This window comes from Perissodus microlepis, chromosome 9 (genome assembly GCF_051167445.1).
Source record: "Perissodus microlepis isolate ML-2025 ecotype Zambia chromosome 9, ASM5116744v1, whole genome shotgun sequence".
Taxonomy (NCBI): Eukaryota; Metazoa; Chordata; class Actinopteri; order Cichliformes; family Cichlidae; genus Perissodus; species Perissodus microlepis.
In genome coordinates, this window is record NC_140469.1 from 17,868,090 (window position 1) to 17,880,275 (window position 12,186).

Genomic DNA, 12,186 nt, shown 5'->3' on the forward strand with positions numbered 1-12,186 from the left:
CATGCAGATTACACTCCGTGTCTGATCCGGGGCTGCAGAGAGCACCAGCAGACGCACACTGATCTCTCTCTTACTTACTGTCCTTTCTCACTGTGCACAAGCAACTAGGAGAAGAAGCTCGGCCATATTTCAACCCGATAACATTCGTAGACCAGCAGAGGGCGCAAAAGACCACCGACAGGCACAGCTGTGTATGTTTCTCAGCCACATTCGGGTTATGTGGGAACATTACAGTGAGGCTATTCAAGGCCAAACTAGGTTATTGCAGTGCACCAAAATAACTCACAACATACAGCAGCGAGAACAGACAGCAGAGAGCTGTGGAAGATAAGGTCAGCGCTGCTCAATAAATTACGTCGTGCATGAAAGTATTTAAAATAAATAAATAAAAATGCCAGACAGTGAAATTCATTTAGATGCAGGGTAACTCTTCGTGTACCAGACAAATACTCCCCTAGTCAGGCGTTACCTAAACCTGCTGCAGTCGTGCATTTCTGATGGGCCCTGTCTGCATCACAGAGGAGCCAGACTGTGGCTCTGTGGTGTTTGCGCAGAGGCTCGTGCACGAGAGTGACGCGCGCGCGCGCGCGCGCGGAAAGACACATCACGCACCTCACATGGCCAGCTGTCATGAGTTTGCCTGAAATGGATAATATGCATGCATTGTGACACAGTGTGTGTGCGTGACTCAGTACTGGCCTGTGTGCGCGTGAGTCATGCTGCCGCTACTAGTGATACTGCCCAACATGTAATTGAGGTAATCTAGCTGCTGTTCATTCAGAGTATTCATGACATATGTGGAAAAAAAACAAGCTTAAAAGATTAATTATTAATCATTAGAAATTAAGCAAGTAATAATTGTTACCACAAGCTTCTGCTAAGCAGTGTGCTGCACCTTGGATTATTTCTTTAAACACACATTCTTTCAGATCATTTTTTGGCACATGTTGGGATATCTTATTTATTCAACAGTCATTTCTTGGCCAGATCACTTTGATGCCAGTAGGAAGCCCAATTAGTTAAAAAAAAAAAGTCCCATCTGTAGTTTAGATCTCAGTCTTCCTTTTAGACTCAGACCACCCTTGAAGAGGCTGAAACAGACAGCTACAAAGAGAGGTAACTTTAGTTTGCTGGTTTTTCTCTCGTGGTCAAACTTTGATTCTGTGTTGTTTTGGTAGTTTTACATTTTCTGTGGCTTTTGTGTTTAACTTGTTTGTTCTGGCTTTTAGGCTAAAGGTGACTGCGTCGGGCTATATGAGTGCATTTCTTCTGTGCAGTATGCAATCAAAAGTCTCTGGATTAAATGTAGTAAATGCAACACATTCAGATGTGTAACGACCCTTAAAAGAGAGCTATCACTTTGATTTCTTTTTTCTTTCATTTTAATCTCATGCAATAACTTAGTTTGCTCAGTGTGTTACCGGCTTTCTTAACATTCAGACATTTGAGACAGAAATCCAACATTTCTAACGATCTATACAGCACAGATTTTTCAGCATCTTTGAAACACATCTGCTCCCCCTCAATATGCATTCTTGTGCGTTCATCTGTTCTTCATGATGTGTTTTTGACGTAAGAGCAAATGTTCTGTGTGTGCATCCAAAACAGAAGTATTCACACAGAGAAAGAGAGAGCAGATGATGGTTTCCGGATCGTGCTGCCAAATGTGTAAAAGACGTGGAGGATGCACTGTGCTGTGTGATGATTTGGCTAAAAAATAAGAAATACAAGATTCATTTTCCTACTGACATGACACTTCTAATCTAATGTTTCACGTGTAGTGCTGTCAACCTTTAATAAATGAGATTAGTCATTGATCCAAAATGCTGCAGAGAGAGTTGTGTCAGGGACTAGAAAGGGAGAGCACATTTCTCCCATATTGGCTTCTCTTCATTGGCACGCTGTTAAATAAGAATCAAATGTAAAATCCTTCGCCCCTCATACAAGGTCTTGAATAATCAGACCCTATGTTATCTTAAAGACCTCGTAGTACCATATCGACCCAATAAATCACTTTGCTATCAGACTGCAAGCTTACTTGTGGTTCCTAGAGTATTTAAAAGTGGAATGGGCGGCAGAGCCTTCAGCTGTTAGGCCCCTCTTCTGTGGAACTGGCTCCCAGTTTGGATTTGGGAGACAGACACCCTCTCTACTTTTAAGAATAGACTTAAAACTTTCCCTTTTGATAAAGCATATCATTACGGCTAGATTAGGTGACCCTGAACCCTCCCTAAGTTATGTTGCAATAGGTTTAGGCAGTTGGGGGCTTCCCGTTTCTTGTTCACTCACTATATGTTTACACCCTCTCTGCATTCAATCATTAGTTATTATTAATCTCTGGCTCTCTTCCACAGCATGTCTTTTGTTCTGTCTTCTTCACCCCAACCTGTCATGGTAGATCGTTTTCCTCCCTGAGCCTGGTTCTTCTGGAGGATTCTTCCTGTTTAAAGGAAGTTTTTCCTTCCCGCTGTCGTCAAGTGCTTGCTCTTATGGGGTCCTTTGATTGTTGGGCTTTTCTCTGAATTATTTTGTCTCTGCCTTACAATATAAAACAAATATAACTGACCTTTTTCTGCCGATTCACGTACATGACTAATTGTGCACTCTGGATCGTTTTCTTGGGCCTGTGAAAGCACAGGTAGAAAAGTCACACAAGCACAAATCAAAAATGACTTTTTTTCCCTTTTACACTGATCACATATTCATAAGCAGCATCAGCACCTGACACTTAGGTTTCGTCTTTCATTTTTTGACTTGATTGATAGTGAAACTTAACCTACTGCAGTTTGCAAAGTTGTTGCCACAGACAGGTTTACGCTGAAGAATGGGCGGAGTGTTGAAAACACTACAGCAGAACTGATTTGTCAGAGTTTCGTGGAATATATACACTCAACATATAATGAAATTTATATTGGTAATGATTACAATGCTGGAAACATATTAGAAGACAAAGCATCATGAAAAGAACTTTATAATATTAATGTCTGTGTCAGTAATAAGAAATTCCCTCTATAGATTATGTCAACTGCTTTTGTGATGTTTTGATTCCACATTTGAGCATCTTTGTCAGTTTGTCTGCCACTGACTAGTTCCTTCATTCTTCTGTCAGTAAAGAAAGTGAGGGGGAGGAAGAGAGAGGGACGGCAGGAGAAAGAATGAAAGAAGCAAGATAAAGGTGTATATATTTATTCTTCAGCTGAGTCACAAATCAAAGGGAGAGCTGGAGAGGAGCCGAGGCTTAAAAGAAATCTTATTTTAATGCAAGTGGAAGCATCAATACCAATCTGCGGCTGCTGAGTTTACATTACATTTTTACAGTTTGAGTCTTAGTTATTTATGTGCTTCTTATTAGGCAAAATGAAAAACTATTTAAAAAACAAAACAAAACATAAAGAGCTTAAAAAGCTTTTGTTCGCCATAATTGCAAGGAGCTTGTAGTAGGAGTCGACGCAGTCACTGATAATATTTCTACTTCTGCGGAGAAACAGTACAGGATAAACACGATTTTATTCTGTTGCCAGTGAAACTCCACTTGTGTTTTTCTTGTACATAATGGATTCTAACTAGGTGTAGCAGTTTATTCAGGCAAGCATCATGTTTTGGAGAACGGTGAAGGAAACAGAACAAAAATAAAACTGAGAGTTACCAGAGTATTTCACAGATGATTTGTTTCCAGTGCCTCAGGACCTAAGTGGGAATCTATGTGTCATTAGGAAAGTCTTTCCAGTGCTGAAAAGACAAAAAAACAAAACAAAAAAAAAGTTCAGGGACAGGCTGTCAGCTTCTACCGACACATGGCTATGATTTGCAGGAGCACTCAACCCCCTCCCTCCTCCCCACCTTTTCCAAAGGAGAACATGAGCAGTGCTAAGAAGCAGCACATTGTGTGTGCGTTCCCTGCCCCTGTCCTGCATGTTTTCCTGCAGGTGTGTGAGCCAGCGTGTTGTGCTTGAGAGAAAACGTGCGTCAGTACAGCTGAGTGGGAGTGACTATAACCTTTTTTTCCCTGTCCCTGAACAAAACCCCGCCTATTTCAGTGTGGCCGCGCACATGGGTAGTGCCGAGCCCGCGTGCGTGTGTTTTGTGTGTCAGCGAGAGTGTATGTTTCACACGTGTGACCACTGTGGAGGAGCCTGGTGCTCTAAGCTGCTTTGCAGAGCTTAGGAGGGCAGGCGCTCGCTGGCTACTCAAAGGGCTGTGCTTGCTACATGCCTGGAGGGGGTGACGGCATAGCTGAGCACTGGAGCATGGTGCCCAGGGTTTCACATAACAATGCTGGGTCAGGGGCAGCCCACAGAGGCCCTGCACTGAACTGTACATGGCCACAAACATAGCTCTTGTTCAGCAGTCGGAGAAAGTGGCAGCAATTTATCAGTTAATGAAAGTGAAAGTACTTCCTGCTCTTTGGTACATTGGTAGCAAAGTACTACTTTTTAATCACGAATGATGTCTTTTCACAGCGTGTGATAAATGTGATATCGTTGGTGGTATTTTGCTGCTCATATTTGATGAAGCAGGTAAAAACTGCACAGTTTGCACTGCTCTACATCTTGAGTTAGTGCAGATGTACTGTATGCACACACAAACACATAAACACAAATGGACAGCACGCATGCAAACATGTACGCCTGCAGTGTACACTTTTACTGAGAGCATGGAGTCCTGCAGGACTTCATGTTCGCTGCTGTTGATAACACACACACACACACACACACACACACACACACACACACACACACACACACACACACACACACACACACACACACACACACACACTTTCTGCCTCTCCCTAGATTCAGTTCATGTGGGGAGCTGGAATATCAGGTTTCCTGTCTGTGTGCACAGTTTGTACTTGCAGCGTCACCTTTGCTCCTCCTCCGTCAGCACAAGGCAGCACTGCATCGGGGCACTCTATGCAACTCTCCAAGGATATGGCAACCAAACCACTGGCGGGCCCTGTCACCAGTGGGAATAAAGGGTTGCCAGGAGATAATTATCACAGGGAGTTAAAACGGGCCTTTGTATGCATTTGGATAATTGCTTGCATATGAAGAACAATGAATCCTAAAAGTGTTTAATGAGTTTTTATTGGTCAGTGCTGCTGGGCTTTTGCTGGCCAGAGTATTTTGGGGCTTTGTGTGTGGTTCATTCATGGTTTCATTCTGTAAAAATGTGCAATTGTTGTTTCTGCGCATTCCCCTCTTCTGTGGAACCCCATACGACCCTCCGGTGGCGCCAGTCGAGGCTGGGCCCTGTGAAAGAGGATGGGAAAGAGGAGGAGGAAGACAGGAGACATGAGTATGAGGGAAATGAAATATATTAGGACAATAGAGTATATTAGGAAGCTGGAAAAAAGAAGATACATAAGTGCTTAATACTACAGCACAAAATTTCAATACTAGGAAGGAAAATCAAGATGCATCTGTTTGGTTTCCTTCTAGTTTCTGAGAAATGAATTGCTCCTGTGTGTACGCTCGCTTTTATCTAATAAGTCAGTCCTGAAGTTAGTTATTGTTAGTTAAGCAATCAGCTGCACCGGGAAAGACTTCTGTGGTTTGACTGTGGGCCCAGTGGAGCCTTGCCTTTTGAAATACGATCCTGCACGAGAGACGTCACACGGCGCAGCTCCTGGAATGTCCTGCGTAGACCGAACAAACGCAAACAGAGGCCTGCTGTAATCTCTTATCTCTGCCTGTGACACTTTGTACTGCAATACCATTAAATAGGCAGATATCTCAGAGAAGCTGCATTATTGATCTTTTATAGCTGGAGAGGATCATATTATCTGCATATGCAGGGAGGTTTTGTGATGACACGTGACACTCGTCCTTTTAACAGTTCTTTTACACGTTATATACAGTCACTGGTCATGACCAGATATGTAATTTCATTCTTATATACAGTTATAAAGTCATCTGTACCAGTTTTGTCTTTGTTTATGAAGCATTTGAAAACTCTTTTTTTTTTTTTTAGCATTTGACAAATAATATCTCCTGTTTATGTCATTGTTTATGTCATCAATCTTTGATTTATTTTTGGGAAAACTGTGATAATTTTAACAGAAACCTTGAGTTACATGGATTTGGAGAATGGTGACATAATGAGGACTGTTGGTCATGATGTCACGGCCTTTGCTGCAGAGATCTTTTGAAGGATTGTGTAACTGCACATGCAGAATCCTTCTGTCTCACATATGTTGCTTCTTTGTGTTATTTGCACTCGTATCACGAACCTATGAAATTATAGGACCTCTCATGTATAACAACAAGTGGAATTGAGGTCTTTAGTAAACAGTTAACAGTCTCGGTTAAAAACAACAAACAAATATTACAATGCTCAAAAGCTTTGATCAAAAACCCATTCTACACAATGCTATTCATGCTGTTTTGTTGTGGTTGGATTTGCTGCAGCACTTCCTTCAGGATCTGTTTTGGTCATACCAACCCTCTCCACTGGAGGCACTGTCCCACAGGCTCTCTGCACAGTCCTTGCTCATGAAGGGCAAGATGCTGTAGACAAGATACTGTAAACATGATGCAATCATATTGAATGTCACCCAACTATTGCAGTGTATGCTCTCATTTTATGTGCATGTTTTAATGACTGATAGAAAAATAATGTGTAACAAAGCTTAAGAGGTCTTATTTTTTGCACAGGAGAATAATAGAGGAAACAAAATGTAAATTCAACAAAATGCAAAATGCTGCATATATAATCCAAAACGTGTCCACAGATTGGCAACTGGGTTGCCTTTTCTATTGTGATTAATACTGCATCTGACCTCAGGTTGTCCACTCGGACATGTGACGCTTTGAAACTGCACATGCAGAATCCTCCCGTTACACAAGGCAATCACCAGATCTGTGCATGTGTTTGTGTGCGAGAGTGTTTTGAGGGCTCGGGAGCACATGACCAGTACAGATATGATTAATTACTGCAGCTTGAATGGACATTCAGACAGAAAATGGACTTTATTTGCACATCTGTGTGTACTGAGATAAAACTCCTCTTTACACATTAACACACCCAGTTTATATCAAAGTTTAACATTTACACTCAGGGCAGCTTTTTTAATACTTGCCTCATCCTTATACTCACCTTTTTCTCCTGATTTATTTCTCATATTTAAATCACGCAATCTGAGGGTTTATCTCACGATCTTTTATTTCATATTAATAGTCAGCCTCCAAGGCTGATTATTAATATGCTCCTGGGATATTAGCAGGCTGCAGTGTTATTAAAGCACTGCAAAATCCAGCCTTAATTCATGACTTCTTGTTTACAGTTTGTGTGTTTGTATATTTTTTGCATTAGATTGCATGGGATCGACTCCATGGTCACTACTATGCAAAACTACTAGTATTTTATGCAATCTTTTATGCAATCTCTTTTATGCAATCAGATTGCATATTGTTTATGTTTTGAGAGTTAAAGCATAAAATAATCATGCTGAAAAGGTAATGTGACTCGGGACACGTCTTCCTTCGGTTGAAATCATGCACAAAGATGTCAGAGAGTGAGACATAAAGACGTCATTGTTGTTGCTTCAGTCAGCAGAGGGAAGTTGGAGAAAAGATGACAGACTGTTGGTTGTGTGTAGTCTTGCTGAGCTCTGGCTGTATGTCCCTCCACTGCCGCTCTCTTTTTCTCTCCCTCTCTCCACACACCTCCGCACCATACTCTCTCTCTCCTGAGGCACGACTCTGGTCACCGTGGATATTAATACACTGCTCTGCCACTGAGTGTGCTCAGCACAGAAGTGAAAATATCTGACAGGCACTATTTATAGACCCTGCAGGCGGACAGGCGAAATCCACAGCAACACGATCCAGCCTATTCTGGAGTTGTGTTCCACAGAAATCGCCTCAGCAGAAAGGAGCTGCAAAGCCCGGGGGCCGAGAGCACAACTTGGCCGTGGTGTTTTTTTTTTTTTTGTTATAGAACGGTGGTGGCAGTTATGGGTGGGGAAAGCTGTTGTGGAGTGTACAAATGAAAGTGACACATTTTGACTGTAAAGAAAAACCAAAAAAGTGAAAATGCACGCGCATTCACAGGTGTGTACCTTTGCTTGCTTCTGTGCCGTTGCCGTGAAGATGTGCAGACATTCATACAACCTTGGTGAGGATTTACACAATGTACAGCATGCACATGTTAATGATGAGGACTGTGTGTGTTCCAGCTCATGCTATTTGGCTCACATTTCGATGTTACGCGTTATTAAAGATGAATCACACACACCAGCAGCATGAGAGTGTAATCTGAGGCAGGTCAGCTTGGTGGACAGATCTGCTTCAGGCATCCTGTGTCATCCTGAGAATTGGGACACAAGTGGAGAGGCGAGATAGATGAATAATGAAAAGCAACTTGGGTGCATGTTGTCCTCTGTCACCTCCCTGATTATGCAAATCTGAGAAAGAAAGCGCTAATACACAGGGACTGAGGAGAGGTAGAGTATCTCCTTCTCTTCTCAGATCTACAGTGGAGACCTGCGCAAGGCTGATTTAGCCTCTTTCATCACCTGTGACATTTTAATAAGAGGTTCTTATGATGAGCCTGCAGCTCTGTCCCAATAAAACAATTTTATTTTTCTAATTGGGAATCTTTTCATTTCAAAACATCACCATGCTATTCATGTGGCTGCTAGACAGTACCTGCAATCTATTGTACCAAGGCTCCCTGCAGCTGCCTCGGGATAGTTTGAGCATCATACCCAAGCACAGAGTGAGGAGATTTTCTCCTCTTATCTCCCTACAACAGGAGACAATAGAGGAGAACTCACAGAACATCTTTTTTTCTTGCAGCTGAGGTACTCTGAAATGTTAGTCATCATGAAACATGGGAATCTTTATGATGCATATATGTGATTGTGAGACACTGACTCTCTAATTACACTCCGTCTAATGATGGGTAATTTCTGTCTTTCTGCAAGTGCTTTCAAGTCTGTCTTTACCTCAGATTTTTCCAGACTCTATGTGGCAGAGCATTCAGTGCACTGCGGGCTTAACTCAAATCTCCAAAAATGTACAGATTGATTGATAACGTACAGAAATGTATTGTTTCAGAGGATGAAACCATATGACTCGCAACTGCACTGACATCGACTGCCACCGGGGGTTGGTGTTTAAGGTTCTCAGTGACACGCTTTAAACACTATTTTGCAGATATGTCAATATGCTCTGTATCTAATAGTTTTCTTACTCTCTGCATATAAAAACTTTAAAACTCATATACTGTATATAAAAGATGGAAGTGGGCCCATTCAGGTCATCCATCATGTTTGAAGCCTCCAGATGTGACCCTCACCATGTTTCTTTTTCTTTCTTTCTTTTTTTATAGCCAAACATGTCCATACGTTGAGAAGAGGCTAATGCTGCAAATTATTAGGAAATACTAGCACAGGCTAGCTAGCTTGGTAATTCACTATTATATTTAATAGCATAATTTTTTCCCCCCACTTATCCAGTCCAGTTATTCCAGTTATCATAAGGCAGAGCTGGAAACACTCCAACAGTCAATTTAAAGTCAGTTAAGTTAACATACATGTCTTTGGACTGTGGGAGGAAGCTGGATTACCCACAGAGAAAAACTCCACACACAGAGGCCCCAGCTGGTCAGTGGGTTCAAACCATGGACCTTCTTGGTGTGAGGCTAACCGCTGGAAAATATTCAGCAAAACAAATTAGCATGTTTTATACGGCTGAATGCTGAATAAGCTGAAATAGTAGCCAACTGGCATTCAAAGCAGCTTTGTCTTTATTAGTAGCAAACGTCAAGTCTCAATGGGTGATTTATTTAAAAATAAAAAAACTGTCCCTATTTGTTGTTAAGTTAGAAATTATTTGTCCATGATTTTTCTCATTAATACGGGGCACTTAAAGGTGGGAGTTTATGGAAAATATATTACTTTTAGTGCTAGCCTGAAGACCCACTGCTTCCACATCAGCTTTGTCTTTTAGCAACGTGTTATTTTTTTTCATCAGCTCACTGTATTTTATGTCTAGCGCTAATTAGCATAAATTAGCATTTTTTTATGTCTGTGATGACAGATGCTCTGACAGTAAAAAAATAGTCAGCACTATGCCTTTATACATCAGCACCAAGGTTTACCTTAAATCACCCCACAGTCTCACAGACCTACTACCATGCCTGAGACTAGCGTTGTTTGAAACTGGTGCAACATACAGTAAACGAATATACATCTGGTCACACACAGGTTTGTTTTCTCAAAGTCTATTTTTTTTTATTTGTCATCAGAGGTAATCTTCCTTCTCTTCTCCAGACATTTGTGTAGCTTTTTTATTCTTACCTCCTCCTGCTGCTTTATCATCTCTCTTGCCCTTTGCCGCTGCAGGAGAACTGAACTTGATGTTCAGAAGTTATGACACATGTCAGTTTCCCCCCTCCCTCAAGGGCAGCCTCTTCTTCTTCTGAACTCCACAAAACGATGTGTTGCTATTTATGTGCATGCGTGTGTTTGTGTGTGTGTGTGGATGTGTCATGCAGGGAGATAGACAGGGTGGCAAACAGATGGACTGGCAGACTGGTCGTCTGCTTATCGACTTTCAAGACTCACCAAACATCGCCTTTTTGTGACTACACTGTGTACTTGCAAGTTTGAAAAAAAAAAGAAAGAAAGAAAAAGAAATGGGAGGGAGTGAGCCTCCTGTTATCTGAGAGCGTGTGCTGCCTGAGCATGTGGAGGGAGTCACATGTTCCTTGCCGTGCTTTCCAAGCCTGTCTGCTCACCTGGTGGTTGCCATGGGAACAGCCAGACAGCGGCAGACTTTGCACCAGCCTCCTCGGGGGGATTGTGAGAACAGAGAGGAGGTTTAAGAGCGAGGAATCTCTCCGAGTCTTTAAAAAAAAAAAAAGCTTCGGGGAAAAACCTCCAAACTTTTTGTTTTTTTGATGCTTAAGGCTCTTAATTCTACAGGAGTTTGGTGTTTTTGAAGATTTCAGCAAACCTGTTTTAATTCAGGTTTTAACGAGGACCTTTGTTCTATATTTTTTTTCCTTCTTTTTGTGCAAGCCATAAAGTTTTAAAACACCTTTAAACGATTGACTTTATATGAATATCCCACTGTGTGCAGTAGCTGCTGAGGAATGTGAGCTTTTGGGGATTTTTTTTAGACAAAGGGAGTAATGTGTGCACACGCTGATGCATTAGACCTCCCTAACAGTATCATCTGAGGTTAAAACACACATGCTTTGTCGTCACTCAGTATGTCACTGCCTGATCATTTGCATTCTCAAGACGGTGGGTGAACAGAACAGCTCTGTTGTCCTTTTTTTTCATGTGTCCTAAAGACAACTCGCAGCTGGACTGAGGCGATGAACGCTGCCGCAGCACTGAGCACTTGTTCTTGTGGTTTGGGGATTTTCCCCCCCTTAATTGTGCCTCCAGTTTATTATGCTGACACTTGAATAGCAAGATGTTCCCAGCTTTATCGCACCAGTTGCACACTTCTCTCCTTTGTGTTTTGCCAGCTGCCCTGAGCGAAAGGAGGCCGGTGAGGGGTGTGTGTGTGGGGGGGCTGACTGTAAGGATGTGTCTCTTAATATATAAATATATATATATATATATATATATATATATATATATATATATATATCTCTATATATATATATATATATATATATATATATAGAGATATAGAGATATATATATATATATATATATAGAGATATAGAGATATATATATATATATATATATAGAGATATAGAGATATATATATATATATATATATAGAGATATATATATATATATATATATATATATATAGAGATATAGAGAGATAGATAGATATCAGCACCATGGTTCTGATCACTGCTGTGTCTGAATGGAAGAAGAGTCAGCACCAGCACCTTTGATCTGTCCTCCTCTTCTCACCACTACCAACCCTCCCTCCCCTTTTTTTCTCAGCTTATTCCTCCTTCTCCCAGCTGTGAGTCCTCACAGCCAGGAGAGGACCACAAAGTAGCTGCACATGTAAAAAAAACAACAACAACAAAAAAAAAAAGCAAAAGGAACTTGCAGAAGATGATAGAAAACCAGAAGACAGACTGGTTGGACAGACAAGCAAACTACCAAATACTCATACTTGGGGAGAGATAAATGATAAGTGGTTTGTGATAGGGCGCTCTGTGGCACGGTCCAGCTGAGCCCTTCCCGTCTGCCCATG